The following is a 15918-nucleotide window of genomic DNA, read 5'->3' as shown; positions in this document are numbered from 1 at the left end:
TGGTTACTACATGATTCCATATGTGTTATTTCATAGTTTTGATGTCTTCACTATTATTCTTCAATGAGAAAATAGTAAAAATAAAGAAAAACCCTGGAATGAGTAGGTGTGTCCAAACTGTTGACTAGTGCTGTATCAGGTGAACACACACCTGATAGATATTGTCGTTTCTGTACATTAATACTTGTTTATAGCATAAACGTGTGTGTGTGTTCAGTCAAGTGGATGAAGAGTTTGGAGAGCTGGACGGCAGACAGAGAGAAGAGGGGGATCGAGAGGAGGAGGAATCCTCTCGTCTCTGGGTGGATCAGTTTTCTCCTCAACACTACACTGAACTACTCAGCGACGACGTGAGTGGTGGAGGTTGGGGAACGGGACTCTAACGGATTACATTTAATCTTTTACTTCCCAAGCCTGTGTGTGTTTTGTGTGTGCGTGTGTGTGTGTGTATTGTGTGTGTGTGTGTGTGTATAATTACTGTGTGTCAATTTCTGTGTGTATAGTGTCTGTGTGTTGTTAATTTCTGTGTGTATAGTGTCTGTGTATGATTGCTGTGTGTATTATTGTGTGTGTATATTGTGTAGTGTGTGTGTGTATGTATAATTACTGTGTGTTAATTTCTGTGTGTATAATGTGTTTCTGTTTGTATAATGTGTTTCTGTGTGTATAATGTGTGTGTATAATGTGTTTCTGTGTGTGTGTGTAATGTGTTTCTGTGTGTGTGTGTGTGTGTGTGTGTGTGTGTGTGTGTGTGTGTGTGTGTGTGTGTGTGTATAATGTGTGTGTATGTGTTTCTGTGTGTGTGTGTGTGTGTGTGTGTGTGTGTGTGTGTGTATAATGTGTGTGTGTATAATGTGTGTGTGTATAATGTGTGTGTGTGTGTGTGTATAATGTGTGTGTGTGTGTGTGTATAATGTGTTTCTGTGTGTATAATGTGTGTGTATAATGTGTTTCTGTGTGTATAATGTGTGTGTGTAGTTCACCAACCGCTGTTTGCTGAAGTGGCTGAAGCTGTGGGACCAGGTGGTGTTTGGACGAGAGAGGAAGACACGCCCACCCCCAGCCGAGAGGCCCGACCAGAACACAGCCAATCAGGACCAGGGACGCTTCAATAAGGGCCGGGTCGCTTTAATTCCACCAACCGGAGCCAGGGGAACTTTAATCAAGCCAATCAGAAATTTAAGACCAAGAGTCAGATCACTGAGGAGCTTCTGGAGGCCGAACTGGACCAATACAAAAGGCCCAAATACAAGGTAGGTGGACCTACACAGACTGATAGATACAAGGTAGGTAGACCCACACAGACTGATAGATACAAGGTAGGTAGACCTACACATACTGATAGATACAAGGTAGGTAGACCTACACAGACTGATAGATACAAGGTAGGTGGACCTACACATCACACAGACTGATAAATACAAGGTAGGTAGACCTACACATCACACAGACTGATAGATACAAGGTAGGTAGACCTACACATCACACAGACTGATAGATACAAGGTAGGTAGACCCACACAGACTGATAGATACAAGGTAGGAAGACCCACACAGACTGATAGATACAAGGTAGGTAGACCTACACATCACACAGACTGATAAATACAAGGTAGGTAGACCTACACATCACACAGACTGATAGATACAAGGTAGGTAGACCTACACATCACACAGACTGATAGATACAAGGTAGGTAGACCCACACAGACTGATAGATACAAGGTAGGTGGACCTACACAGACTGATAGATACAAGGTAGGTAGACCTACACAGACTGATAGATACAAGGTAGGTAGACCTACACAGACTGATAGATACAAGGTAGGTAGACCTACACATCACACAGACTGATAGATACAAGGTAGGTGGACCTACACATCACACACACTGATAGATACAAGGTAGGTGGACCTACACAGACTGATAGATACAAGGTAGGTGGACCTACACAGACTGATAGATACAAGGTAGGTGGACCTACACAGACTGATAGATACAAGGTAGGTGGACCTACACATCACACAGACTGATAAATACAAGGTAGGTGGACCTACACAGACTGATAGATACAAGGTAGGTAGACCCACACAGACTGATAGATACAAGGTAGGTAGACCTACACAGACTGATAAATACAAGGTAGGAAGACCTACACAGACTGATAGATACAAGGTAGATAGACCTACACATCACACAGACTGATAGATACAAGGTAGGTAGACCTACACATCACACAGACTGATAGATACAAGGTAGGTAGACCCACACAGACTGATAGATACAAGGTAGGTAGACCTACACAGACTGATAGATACAAGGTAGGTAGACCTACACATCACACAGACTGATAGATACAAGGTAGGTAGACCTACACAGACTGATAGATACAAGGTAGGTAGACCTACACATCACACATACTGATAGATACAAGGTAGGTAGACCCACACAGACTGATAAATACAAGGTAGGTAGACCTACACATCACACAGACTGATAGATACAAGGTAGGTAGACCTACACAGACTGATAGATACAAGGTAGGTAGACCTACACATCACACATACTGATAGATACAAGGTAGGTAGACCCACACAGACTGATAGATACAAGGTAGGTAGACCTACACATCACACAGACTGATAGATACAAGGTAGGTAGACCTACACAGACTGATAGATTCAAGGTAGGAAGACCTACACATCACACAGACTGATAGATACAAGGTAGGTAGACCTACACAGACTGATAGATACAAGGTAGGTAGACCTACACAGACTGATAGATACAAGGTAGGTAGACCTACACAGACTGATAGATACAAGGTAGGTAGACCTACACAGACTGATAGATACAAGGTAGATAGACCTACACATCACACATACTGATAGATACAAGGTAGGTAGACCTACACAGACTGATAGATACAAGGTAGATAGACCTACACAGACTGATAGATACAAGGTAGATAGACCTACACAGACTGATAGATACAAGGTAGGTAGACCTACACATCACACAGACTGATAGATACAAGGTAGGTAGACCTACACATCACACAGACTGATAAATACAAGGTAGGTAGACCTACACAGACTGATAGATACAAGGTAGGTAGACCTACACAGACTGATAGATACAAGGTAGGTAGACCTACACAGACTGATAGATACAAGGTAGGTAGACCTACACAGACTGATAGATACAAGGTAGATAGACCTACACATCACACATACTGATAGATACAAGGTAGGTAGACCTACACAGACTGATAGATACAAGGTAGGTAGACCTACACATCACACAGACTGATAAATACAAGGTAGGTAGACCTACACATCACACAGACTGATAGATACAAGGTAGGTAGACCTACACAGACTGATAGATACAAGGTAGGTAGACCTACACATCACACAGACTGATAAATACAAGGTAGGAAGACCTACACAGACTGATAGATACAAGGTAGATAGACCTACACATCACACAGACTGATAGATACAAGGTAGGTAGACCTACACATCACACATACTGATAGATACAAGGTAGGTAGACCCACACAGACTGATAGATACAAGGTAGGTAGACCTACACAGACTGATAGATACAAGGTAGGTAGACCTACACATCACACATACTGATAGATACAAGGTAGGTAGACCCACACAGACTGATAGATACAAGGTAGGTAGACCTACACAGACTGATAGATACAAGGTAGGAAGACCTACACATCACACAGACTGATAGATACAAGGTAGGTAGACCTACACAGACTGATAGATACAAGGTAGGTAGACCTACACATCACACAGACTGATAGATACAAGGTAGGTAGACCTACACAGACTGATAGATACAAGGTAGGTAGACCTACACAGACTGATAGATACAAGGTAGGTAGACCTACATATCACACAGACTGATAGATACAAGGTAGGTAGACCTACATATCACACAGACTGATAGATACAAGGTAGGTAGACCTACACATCACACAGACTGATAGATACAAGGTAGGTAGACTCACACATAGCAGGTTAATCTGTCCTCCTCCCACTAGGTGGTGCTGCTGTCTGGTCCTCCGGGTTTAGGGAAGACCACTCTGGCCCACATCATCGCTAAGCATGCTGGGTACAACGTGGTGGAGATTAACGCCAGGTGGGTTTAACGACTTCAAGTTGATGCTCTGGTTTCCCATAGCAACTAAGTGGTTGTTGATGCTGTGGTTTCCCATAATAACTAAGGGGTTGTTGATGCTGTGGTTTCCCATAGTAACTAAGGGGTTGTTGATAGTAACTAAGGGGTTGTTGATGCTGTGGTTTCCCATAATAACTAAGGGGTTGTTGACGCTGTGGTTTTCCATAGTAACTAAGGGGTTGTTGACGCTGTGGTTTCCCATAATAACTAAGGGGTTGTTAATAGTAACTAAGGGGTTGTTGGTGCTGTGGTATCCCATAGTAACTAAGGGGTTGTTGATGCTCTGGTTTCCCAAGCAACTAAGTGGTTGTTGATGCTGTGGTTTCCCATAATAACTAAGGGGTTGTTGATGCCGTGGTTTCCCATAATAACTAAGGGGTTGTTGACGCTGTGGTATTCCATAGTAACTAAGGGGTTGTTGACGCTGTGGTTTCCCATAATAACTAAGGGGTTGTTGATAGTAACTAAGGGGTTGTTGGTGCTGTGGTATCCCATAGTTACTAAGGGGTTGTTGATGCCGTGGTTTCCCATAATAACTAAGGGGTTGTTGATAGTAACTAAGGGGTTGTTGGTGCTGTGGTATCCCATAGTTACTAAGGGGTTGTTGATGCCGTGGTTTCCCATAATAACTAAGGGGTTGTTGATAGTAACTAAGGGGTTGTTGATGCTGTGGTTTTCCATAATAACTAAGGGGTTGTTGATGCTGTGGTTTTCCATAGTAACTAAGGGGTTGTTGATGCTGTGGTTTCCCATAATAACTAAGGGGTTGTTGATGCTGTGGTTTCCCATAGTAACTAAGGGGTTGTTGATGCTGTGGTTTCCCATAGTAACTAAGGGGTTGTTGATGCTGTGGTTTCCCATAATAACTAAGGGGTTGTTGATAGTAACTAAGGGGTTGTTGATGCTGTGGTTTCCCATAATAACTAAGGGGTTATTGATGCTGTGGTTTCCCATAGTAAGTAAGGGGTTGTTGACGCTGTGGTTTCCCATAATAACTAAGGGGTTGTTGATAGTAACTAAGGGGTTGTTGGTGCTGTGGTATCCCATAGTAACTAAGGGGTTGTTGATGCCGTGGTTTCCCATAATAACTAAGGGGTTGTTGATAGTAACTAAGGGGTTGTTGATGCTGTGGTTTTCCATAGTAACTAAGGGGTTGTTGACGCTGTGGTTTCCCATAATAACTAAGGGGTTGTTGATGCTGTGGTTTTCCATAGTAACTAAGGGGTTGTTGACGCTGTGGTTTCCCATAATAACTAAGGGGTTGTTGATGCCGTGGTTTTCCATAATAACTAAGGGGTTGTTGACGCTGTGGTTTCCCATAATAACTAAGGGGTTGTTGACACTGTGGTTTCCCATAGTAACTAAGGGGTTGTTGACGCTGTGGTTTCCCATAGTAACTAAGGGGTTGTTGATAGTAACTAAGGGATTGTTGATGCTGTGGTTTCCCATAATAACTAAGGGGTTGTTGACACTGTGGTTTCCCATAGTAACTAAGGGGTTGTTGACGCTGTGGTTTCCCATAGTAACTAAGGGGTTGTTGATAGTAACTAAGGGGTTGTTGATGCTGTGGTTTTCCATAGTAACTAAGGGGTTGTTGACGCTGTGGTTTCCCATAATAACTAAGGGATTGTTGATGCTGTGGTTTCCCATAATAACTAAGGGGTTGTTGATAGTAACTAAGGGGTTGTTGATAGTAACTAAGGGGTTGTTGATAGTAACTAAGGGGTTGTTGATAGTAACTAAGGGGTTGTTGATAGTAACTAAGGGGTTGTTGATAGTAACTAAGGGGTTGTTGATGCTGTGGTTTCCCATAATAACTAAGGGGTTGTTGATGCTGTGGTTTCCCATAGTAACTAAGGGGTTGTTGATGCTGTGTTTTCCCATATTAACTAAGAGGATGTTGATGCTGTGGTATCCCATAATAACTAAGGGGTTGTTGACGCTGTGGTTTCCATAGTGATGACCGCAGTGCGGAGCTGTTCCAGAAGCGTATCGACACAGCGACCCAGATGAGGTCAGTGCTGGGAGCCAATGAGAAGCCTAACTGCCTCATCATCGACGAGATCGACGGAGCACCCGCCGTAAGTCCCGCCCACAGCTCCGTCCCTGCCCTTCTATTGGACCACTCTCACCTAGCCTCATCTCAGAGTAATACCTCTCTCTCTCTCTCTGTGATTGGTCGGCAGGCTGCCATCAGCATCCTATTGGCCACTCTGAACAGGAAGGACAGCCAGGGGGCGGAGTCAGAGGCGGAGCCTCTAAAGAAGAAGAAGAAAAAAGAGTCGGTCCTCCTCCGACCAATCATCTGCATCTGTAACGACCTGTAAGAGACGGAGGGGGGGAGGGGTTTATCTCTATCTGTGATCTGATTGGTTCTCTGTCCTGTCAGGTATGTTCCAGCCCTGAGGCCTCTGAGGCAGCAGGCGTTTCTATTGGCCTTCCCCCAGACACAGCCTTCCCGCCTGGCACAGAGACTGGCTGAGGTAATCTTTGTTTTAATTTTCTTAGTGGTGATGCAACATGTCAGACCAGCCATGATGAGGGTCTTTATGTTAATGTGTGGGTTAGATCTCCAGGGGTCAGGGGTCATGAAGACTGACATGTCAGACCAGCCATGATGGGGGTCTTTATGTTAATGTGTGGGTTAGATCTCATTTACATTTACATTTAAGTCAATTAGCAGACGCTCTTATCCAGAGCGACTTACAAATTGGTGAATTCACCTTCTGACATCCAGTGGAACAGCCACTTTACAATAGTGGGGTCAGGGGTCATGAAGACTGACATGTCAGACCAGCCATGATGGGGGTCTTTATGTTAATGTGTGGGTTAGATCTCCAGGGGTCAGGGGTCATGAAGACTGACATGTCAGACCAGCCATGATGGGGGTCTTTATGTTAATGTGTGGGTTAGATCTCCAGGGGCCAGGGTATGAAGGCTGACATGGGGACTCTGATGGCTCTCTGTGAGAAGACGGACAACGACATCAGATCCTGCATAAACACACTGCAGGTACACACACACACACACACTCACGCAGCAAACCAATTGCACACTGTGTTTCCAGACTATAAGAGTTACCATGTATTACAACAATATCAAGGGTCCAAACACTGATCCCTGAGGAACACCTGTCTGTACACATTCACTCACAGTTGACAACTGGGATGGAAAATGACTGAGAATGAGAGGAGTGGCAATATCGTCCTCTCAGCCATATCTTCAATATTAGTCTACCAGAGAGTATGTGCCCTCAGGCCTGGAGGGAAGCTAAAGTCATTCCGCTGCCCAAGAATAGTAAAGCCCTCTTTACTGGCTCATAGCCGACCAATCAGCCTGTTACCAACCCTAACATGCTGACCAATCAGCCTGTTACCAACCCTTAGTAAACGATGCTCTTTACCACTAGGCAACCTGCTGCTATTTCAGTCAATGTTAAAAGCTGCATTTGAGTTCTATTTCTTCATCCCACTCCTGATAGGCTACCTGCCAGCCCTGTGTGTTTATGTATGTTGATGACTCAACACTACAGGTCAGCTACAGCAAGGGAAATCATATTGATACAACAGTAGTTAAGATGGGGAGAAGTCTGTCCATTATAAATCACTGTAACACTTAACACAGATCCTGCAGTCAGTTTCAGAACATGTTGATACAACAGTAGTTAAGATGGGGGGGTCCGTTATAAATCACTATATATAGCTAACCTCTCTGGTAGCGTCCCACCTCGATAACAGCCAGTTAAATTGCAGAGCGCCAAATTCAAAACAGCAGAAATCCCGTAATTAAAATTCCTGAAAACATATAAAATGGTATTATACACCATTTTAAAGATATACTTCTTGTAAATCCAACCACAGTGTCCGATTTCAAAAAGGCTTTACTGCTAAAGCACACCATGCGATTATGTTAGGTCAGCACTAGTCACAGAAAACCATACAGCCATTTTCTAGCCAAGGAGAGGGCTCACAAAAGTCAGAAATAGCAATTAAAATTAATCACTTACCTTTGATGATCTTCATCTGGTGGCACTCCCAGGTCTCCATGTTAGACAAATGTTTGTTTTGTTTGATAATGTCCCTCTTTATGACCAAAAACCTCCTTTTTGTTTGCGCGTTTTGTCCAGTGATCCGAATGCACAAGGCGCGGGCACTAAGTCCTGAAGAAAAGTTTAAAAAAGTACAATAAAAGTTAGTAGAAACATGCCAAACAATGTTTAAAATCAATCCTCCGGTTGTTTTTGTCATAAATAATCAATAATATTTCAACCGGACAAAAGCTTCGGCAATAGGAAAGGAGAAACAAAAACCTGTCTTTACCTATGCAGTAGGTTGATGATGTGGTCTGTCTGTCCCGATCAGGCGCATGGCTGATGAATGGCAATTTCCACTGGCCACTGATTCAAAGTGCTGTATCTCCCTCATTTTTCAGAGGAAAAGCCTGAAACATTAAAGACTGGCCACATGTGGAATAGAGATCGTGACTGGGTCCTAAGTCTTTGTATGGTGGATATGTATCTCTCTCATTTTTCAGAGTAAAAGCCTGAAACAATGCCTAAAGAATGTCCACATGTAGAAGAAGCCATAGAGATCGTGACCTGGGTCCTAAGTCTTTGTATGGTGGATAGGCTTTCAATGGAAAAACAGCCTTTCAAAATAATAGTACTTCCTGGATGGATTTTCCTCAGGTTTTCGCCTGCCATATCAGTTCTGTTATACTCACAGACATTATTTTAACAGTTTTGGAATCTTTACAGTGTTTTCAATCCAAATCTACTAATTATATGCATGTCCTAGCTTCTGGGCCTGAGTAGCAGGCAGTTGAATTTGGGCTTTAATTCAGGCTTTTCATCCAAGATTCCAAATGCTGCCCCCTACTAGTGAAGTTAAGATGGGGAGAAGTCTGTCCATAATAAATCACTGTAACACTTAACAAAGAGCTTGTCGTCAGTTTCAGAACATATTGATACAACAGTAGTTAAGATGGGGAGAAGTCTGTCCATAAAGCGCTGCTCTGCCTGCAGGCCCTAGTTTCTACCTTTTTAACAACACTATCAACAAGGCAGGTCCCACAGGCCCTAGTTTCTACCTTCTTAACAACACTATCAACAAGGCAGGTCCTACAGGCCCTAGTTTCTACCTTCTTAACAACACTATCAACAAGGCAGGTCCTACAGGCCCTAGTTTCTACCTTCTTAACAGCACTATCAACAAGGCAGGTCCTACAGGCCCTAGTTTTGTCCCACCTAGACTACTGTTCAGTCGTGTGGTCAGGTGCCTCATAGAGGGACTTGGAAAAATTACAATTGGCTCAGAACAGGGCAGCACGGCTGGCTCTTAAAAGTACACAGAGAGCTAACATTAATGTCCATCTCTCCTGGCTCAAAGTGGAGGAGAGATTGACTTCATCGCTACTTGTTTTTGAATGAGGTGTTGACAAGCTGAATGAACCGAGCTGTCTGTTTAAACTACTGGCACACAGCTTAGACACCCATTCATACCCCACAAGACATGCCACCAGAGGTATCTTCACAGTCCCCAAGTCCAGAACAGATAATGGGAGGCAAACAGTACTACATAGAGCCATGACTACATGGAACTCTATTCCACAGTACTACATAGATCCATGACTACATGGAACTCTATTCCACAGTACTACATAGAGCCATGACTACATGGAACTCTATTCCACAGTACTACATAGAACCATGACTACATGGAACTCTATTCCACAGTACTACATAGAGCCATGACTACATGGAACTCTATTCCACAGTACTACATAGAGCCATGACTACATGGAACTCTATTCCACAGTACTACATAGAGCCATGACCACATGGAACTCTATTCCACAGTACTACATAGAGCCATGACTACATGGAACTCTATTCCACAGTACTACATAGAGCCATGACTACATGGAACTCTATTCCACAGTACTACATAGAGCCATGACTACATGGAACTCTATTCCACAGTACTACATAGAGCCATGACTACATGGAACTCTATTCCACAGTACTACATAGAGCCATGACTACATGGAACTCTATTCCACAGTACTACATAGAGCCATGACTACATGGAACTCTATTCCACAGTACTACATAGAGCCATGACCACATGGAACTCTATTCCACAGTACTACATAGAGCCATGACTACATGGACCTCTATTCCACAGTACTACATAGAGCCATGACTACATGGAACTCTATTCCACAGTACTACATAGAGACATGACTACATGGAACTCTATTCCACAGTACTACATAGAGCCATGAATACATGGAACTCTATTCCACAGTACTACATAGAGCCATGACCACATGGAACTCTATTCCACAGTACCACATAGAACCATGACGACATGGAACTCTATTCCACAGTACTACATAGAGCCATGACCACATGGAACTCTATTCCACAGTATTACATAGAGCCATGACTACATGGAACTCTATTCCACAGTACTACATAGAGCCATGACTACATGGAACTCTATTCCACAGTACTACATAGAGCCATGACCACATGGAACTCTATTCCACAGTACTACATAGAGCCATGACTACATGGAACTCTATTCCACATCAGGTAACTGATGCAGCAGGAGAATCAGATTGGCAGGAACTAATTAGGATCTGTAATAAATACACATACAATTGGTAAAGGAAGAGACCGCTAGATGTGTTGTAGTTCCTCCACGGTCGAGGTTAGAGACCACTAGATGTGTTGTAGTTCCTCCACGGTCGAGGTTAGAGACAGCTGGACTTGTTAACGTGTTGTGTTGTAGTTCCTCCACGGTCGAGGGAAGAGACAGCTGGACGTGCAGTCGGTCCAGTCCATGAGGATCGGTCAGAAGGATCAGAATAAAGGACTGTTCAACCTCTGGCAGGAGATCTTCCAACTGCCGCGCATCAAACGGTATTATAACAAACTATGCTATTGATAACCATAACTAACTAACTATTTGTCTTCCTGGTTGACCATATTTGGTGTCTTCCTGGTTGACCATATTTGGTGTATAGGAAGCGTGTGGGCGAGGAGCTGGAGGAGGGCCTTAGAGAAGGAGGCGGGGCCGAGAGACTACAGCACATCCTTCACCTGGCCTCTTCCACCGGAGAGCACGACAAACTCACACAGGTACACCCAGGTACACACACCCTCACACAAACACACACAGTCCCACACACACACACAGACACACAGTCTCTTCCATAGCAGGACAGCACACAGCAGGACAGCACACAGCAGGACAGCACACAGCAGGACAGTACACAGTAGGACAGTATGCAGCAGGACAGTAGGACATGCACACAGTAGGACAGTACACAGTAGGACAGCACACAGTAGGACAGTATGCAGTAGGACAGTATGCAGTAGGACAGTATGCAGTAGGACAGTATACAGTAGGACAGTATACAGTAGGACAGTATACAGTAGGAGGGCAGGACAGTATACAGCAGGACAGTAGGACAGTATACAGCAGGACGGTATACAGCAGGACAGTATACAGCAGGACAGTATACAGCCGGACACTATACAGCAGGACACTAGGACAGTATGCAGTAGGACAGTATGCAGTAGGACAGTATGCAGTAGGACAGTATGCAGTAGGACAGTATGCAGTAGGACAGTATACAGTAGGACAGTATACAGTAGGACAGTATACAGTAGGAGGGCAGGACAGTATGCAGCAGGACAGTAGGACAGTATACAGTAGGACCGTATACAGCAGGACAGTATACAGCAGGACAGTATACAGCAGGACAGTAGGACAGTATACAGTAGGACAGTATACAGCAGGACAGTATACAGCAGGACAGTATACAGCAGGACAGTAGGACAGTATACAGCAGGAAAGTAGGACAGTATACAGCAGGATAGTGTACTGCAGGACAGTATACAGCAGGACAGTAGGACAGTATACAGCAGGACAGTATACAGCAGGACAGTATACAGCAGGACAGTATACAGCAGGACAGTATACAGCAGGACAGTATACAGCAGGACAGTATACAGCAGGACAGTATACAGCAGGACAGTATACAGCAGGACAGTAGGACAGTATACAGCAGGACAGTATACGGCAGGACGGTATACAGTAGGACGGTATACAGCAGGACAGTATACAGCAGGACAGTAGGACGGTATACAGCCGGACAGTATACAGCCGGACACTATACAGCAGGACACTAGGACAGTATACAGTAGGACAGTATACAGTAGGACAGTATACAGCAGGACAGTATACAGCAGGACAGTATACAGCAGGACAGTATACAGTAGGACAGTATACAGTATACAGCAGGACAGTATACAGTAGGACAGTATACAGTAGGACAGTATACAGTATACAGCAGGACAGTATACAGCAGGACAGTATACAGTAGGACAGTATACAGCAGGACAGTAGGACAGTATACAGCCGGACAGTATACAGCCGGACAGTATACAGCCGGACACTATACAGCAGGACACTAGGACAGTATACAGTAGGACAGTATACAGTATACAGTAGGACAGTATACAGCAGGACAGTATACAGCAGGACACTAGGACAGTATACAGCAGGACAGTATACAGTAGGACAGTATACAGTAGGACAGTATACAGCCGGACAGTATACAGCCGGACAGTATACAGCCGGACACTATACAGCCGGACACTATACAGCCGGACACTATACAGCAGGACACTAGGACAGTATACAGTAGGACAGTATACAGTATACAGTAGGACAGTATACAGCAGGACAGTATACAGCAGGACAGTATACAGTAGGACAGTATACAGCATACAGCAGGACAGTATAGCAGGACAGACAGTATGCAGCAGGACAGTATACAGTATACAGGACAGTATACAGCAGGACAGTATACAGCAGGACAGTATACAGTAGGACAGTATACAGCAGGACCGTATACAGCAGGACAGTATACAGCAGGACAGTATACAGCAGGACAGTATACAGCAGGACCGTATACAGCAGGACAGTATACAGCAGGACAGTATACAGCAGGACAGTATACAGCAGGACACTAGGACCGTATACAGTAGGACAGTATACAGTAGGACAGTATACAGTATACAGCAGGACAGTATACAGCAGGACAGTATACAGCAGGACAGTAGGACTGTATACAGCAGGACAGTAGGACCGTATACAGCAGGACAGTATACAGCAGGACAGTATACAGTATACAGCAGGACAGTATACAGTAGACAGTATACAGTAGGACAGTATACAACAGGACAGTAGGACAGTATACAGCAGGACAGTATATACAGCAGGACAGTATACAGTAGGACCGTATACAGCAGGACAGTATACAGCAGGACAGTATACAGCAGGACACAGACCGTATACAGTAGGACAGTATACAGCAGGACAGTATACAGTATACAGCAGGACAGTATACAGCAGGACAGTATACAGTAGGACAGTATACAACAGGACAGTAGGACAGTATACAGCAGGACAGTATATACAGCAGGACAGTATACAGTAGGACCGTATACAGCAGGACAGTATACAGCAGGACAGTATACAGCAGGACAGTATACAGCAGGACAGTATATACAGCAGGACAGTATACAGTAGGACAGTATACAGTAGGACAGTATATACAGCAGGACAGCATACAGCAGGACAGTAGACAAGCATATAGTAGGACAGTATACAGCAGGGCAGTAGGACAGTATACAGCAGGACAGTATACAGTAGTACCATATACAGCAGGACAGTAGGACAGTATACAGCAGGACAGTATACAGTAGGACAGTATACAGCAGGACAGTATACAGCAGGACAGTATACAGCAGGACAGTAGTACGGCATACAGCAGGACAGTATACAGCAGGACAGTAGGACGGTATACAGCAGGACAGTATTACAGCAGGACAGTATACAGTTTGACAGTATACAGTAGGACAGTAGGACGGATATACAGCAGGACAGTATACAGCAGGACAGTAGGACAGTACGGTATACAGCAGGAAAGTAGGACAGTATACAACCCCGGACAGTATACAGCAGGACACTATACAGCAGGACAGTAGGACAGTATACAGTAGGACAGTATACAGTAGGAGAGCAGGACAGTATACAGTAGGACAGTATACAGTAGGACAGTATACAGCAGGACAGTAGGACAGTATACAGCAGGACAGTATACAGTAGGAGAGCAAGACAGTATACAGCAGGACCGTATACAGCAGGACAGTATACAGCAGGACAGTATACAGCAGGACAGTATACAGCAGGACAGTATACAGTAGGACAGTATACAGTAGGACAGTATACAGTAGGACAGTATACAGTAGGACAGTAGACAAGTATATAGTAGGACAGTATACAGCAGGGCAGTAGGACAGTATACAGCAGGACAGTATACAGTAGTACCATATACAGCAGGACAGTAGGACAGTATACAGCAGGACAGTATACAGTAGGACAGTATACAGTAGGACAGTATACAGCAGGACAGTATACAGCAGGACAGTAGTACGGTATACAGTAGGACAGTATACAGTAGGACAGTAGGACGGTATACAGCAGGACAGTATTACAGCAGGACAGTAGGACAGTATACAGTAGGACAGTATACAGTAGGACAGTAGGACGGTATACAGCAGGACAGTATACAGCAGGACAGTAGTACGGTATACAGCAGGAAAGTAGGACAGTATACAGCGAGCAGGACAGTATACAGCAGGACACTATACAGCAGGACAGTAGGACAGTATACAGTAGGACAGTATACAGTAGGAGAGCAGGACAGTATACAGTAGGACAGTATACAGTAGGACAGTATACAGCAGGACAGTAGGACAGTATACAGTAGGACAGTATACAGTAGGAGAGCAAGACAGTATACAGCAGGACCGTATACAGCAGGACAGTATACAGCAGGACAGTATACAGCAGGACAGTATACAGCAGGACAGTATACAGCAGGACAGTATACAGTAGGACAGTATACAGTAGGACAGTAGACAAGTATATAGTAGGACAGTATACAGCAGGGCAGTAGGACAGTATACAGCAGGACAGTATACAGTAGTACCATATACAGCAGGACAGTAGGACAGTATACAGCAGGACAGTATACAGTAGGACAGTATACAGTAGGACAGTATACAGTAGGACAGTATACAGCAGGACAGTAGTACGGTATACAGTAGGACAGTATACAGTAGGACAGTAGGACGGTATACAGCAGGACAGTATACAGCAGGACAGTATACAGTAGGACAGTATACAGCAGGACAGTATACAGCAGGACAGTATACAGTAGGACAGTATACAGCAGGACAGTATACTGGCAGGACAGTATACAGCAGGACAGTAGTACGGTATACAGTAGGACAGTATACAGTAGGAGAGCAGGACAGTATACAGTAGGACAGTATACAGCAGGACAGTAGGACAGTATACAGTAGGACAGTATACAGTAGGAGAGCAAGACAGTATACAGCAGGACCGTATACAGCAGGACAGTATACAGCAGGACAGTATACAGCAGGACAGTATACAGTAGGACCGTATACAGCAGGACAGTAGGACAGTATACAGCAGGACAGTATACAGTAGGACAGTATACAGCAGGACCGTATACAGCAGGACCGTATACAGCAGGACAGTATACAGTAGACAGCATACAGCAGGACACTAGGACCGTATACAGCAGGACAGTATACAGCAGGACA

General features: G+C 44.3%; 1 protein-coding gene and 1 pseudogene across 1 annotated transcript in view; one reads left to right on the top strand and one right to left on the bottom strand.

The window, feature by feature from the left end:
• LOC135538451 (chromosome transmission fidelity protein 18 homolog) overlaps window positions 1–15918 on the bottom strand; it is a 178396-nt gene that overhangs the window by 67233 nt on the left and 95245 nt on the right.
• Window positions 1–15918, top strand: part of LOC135538450 (chromosome transmission fidelity protein 18 homolog) — a 60325-nt pseudogene that overhangs the window by 34835 nt on the left and 9572 nt on the right.

Source organism: Oncorhynchus masou, unplaced genomic scaffold (genome assembly GCF_036934945.1).
Source record: "Oncorhynchus masou masou isolate Uvic2021 unplaced genomic scaffold, UVic_Omas_1.1 unplaced_scaffold_966, whole genome shotgun sequence".
NCBI classification, from domain to species: domain Eukaryota; kingdom Metazoa; phylum Chordata; class Actinopteri; order Salmoniformes; family Salmonidae; genus Oncorhynchus; species Oncorhynchus masou.
The sequence above is the reverse complement of the archived record's forward strand: the minus strand, read 5'-3'. Positions and strand labels throughout refer to the sequence as shown.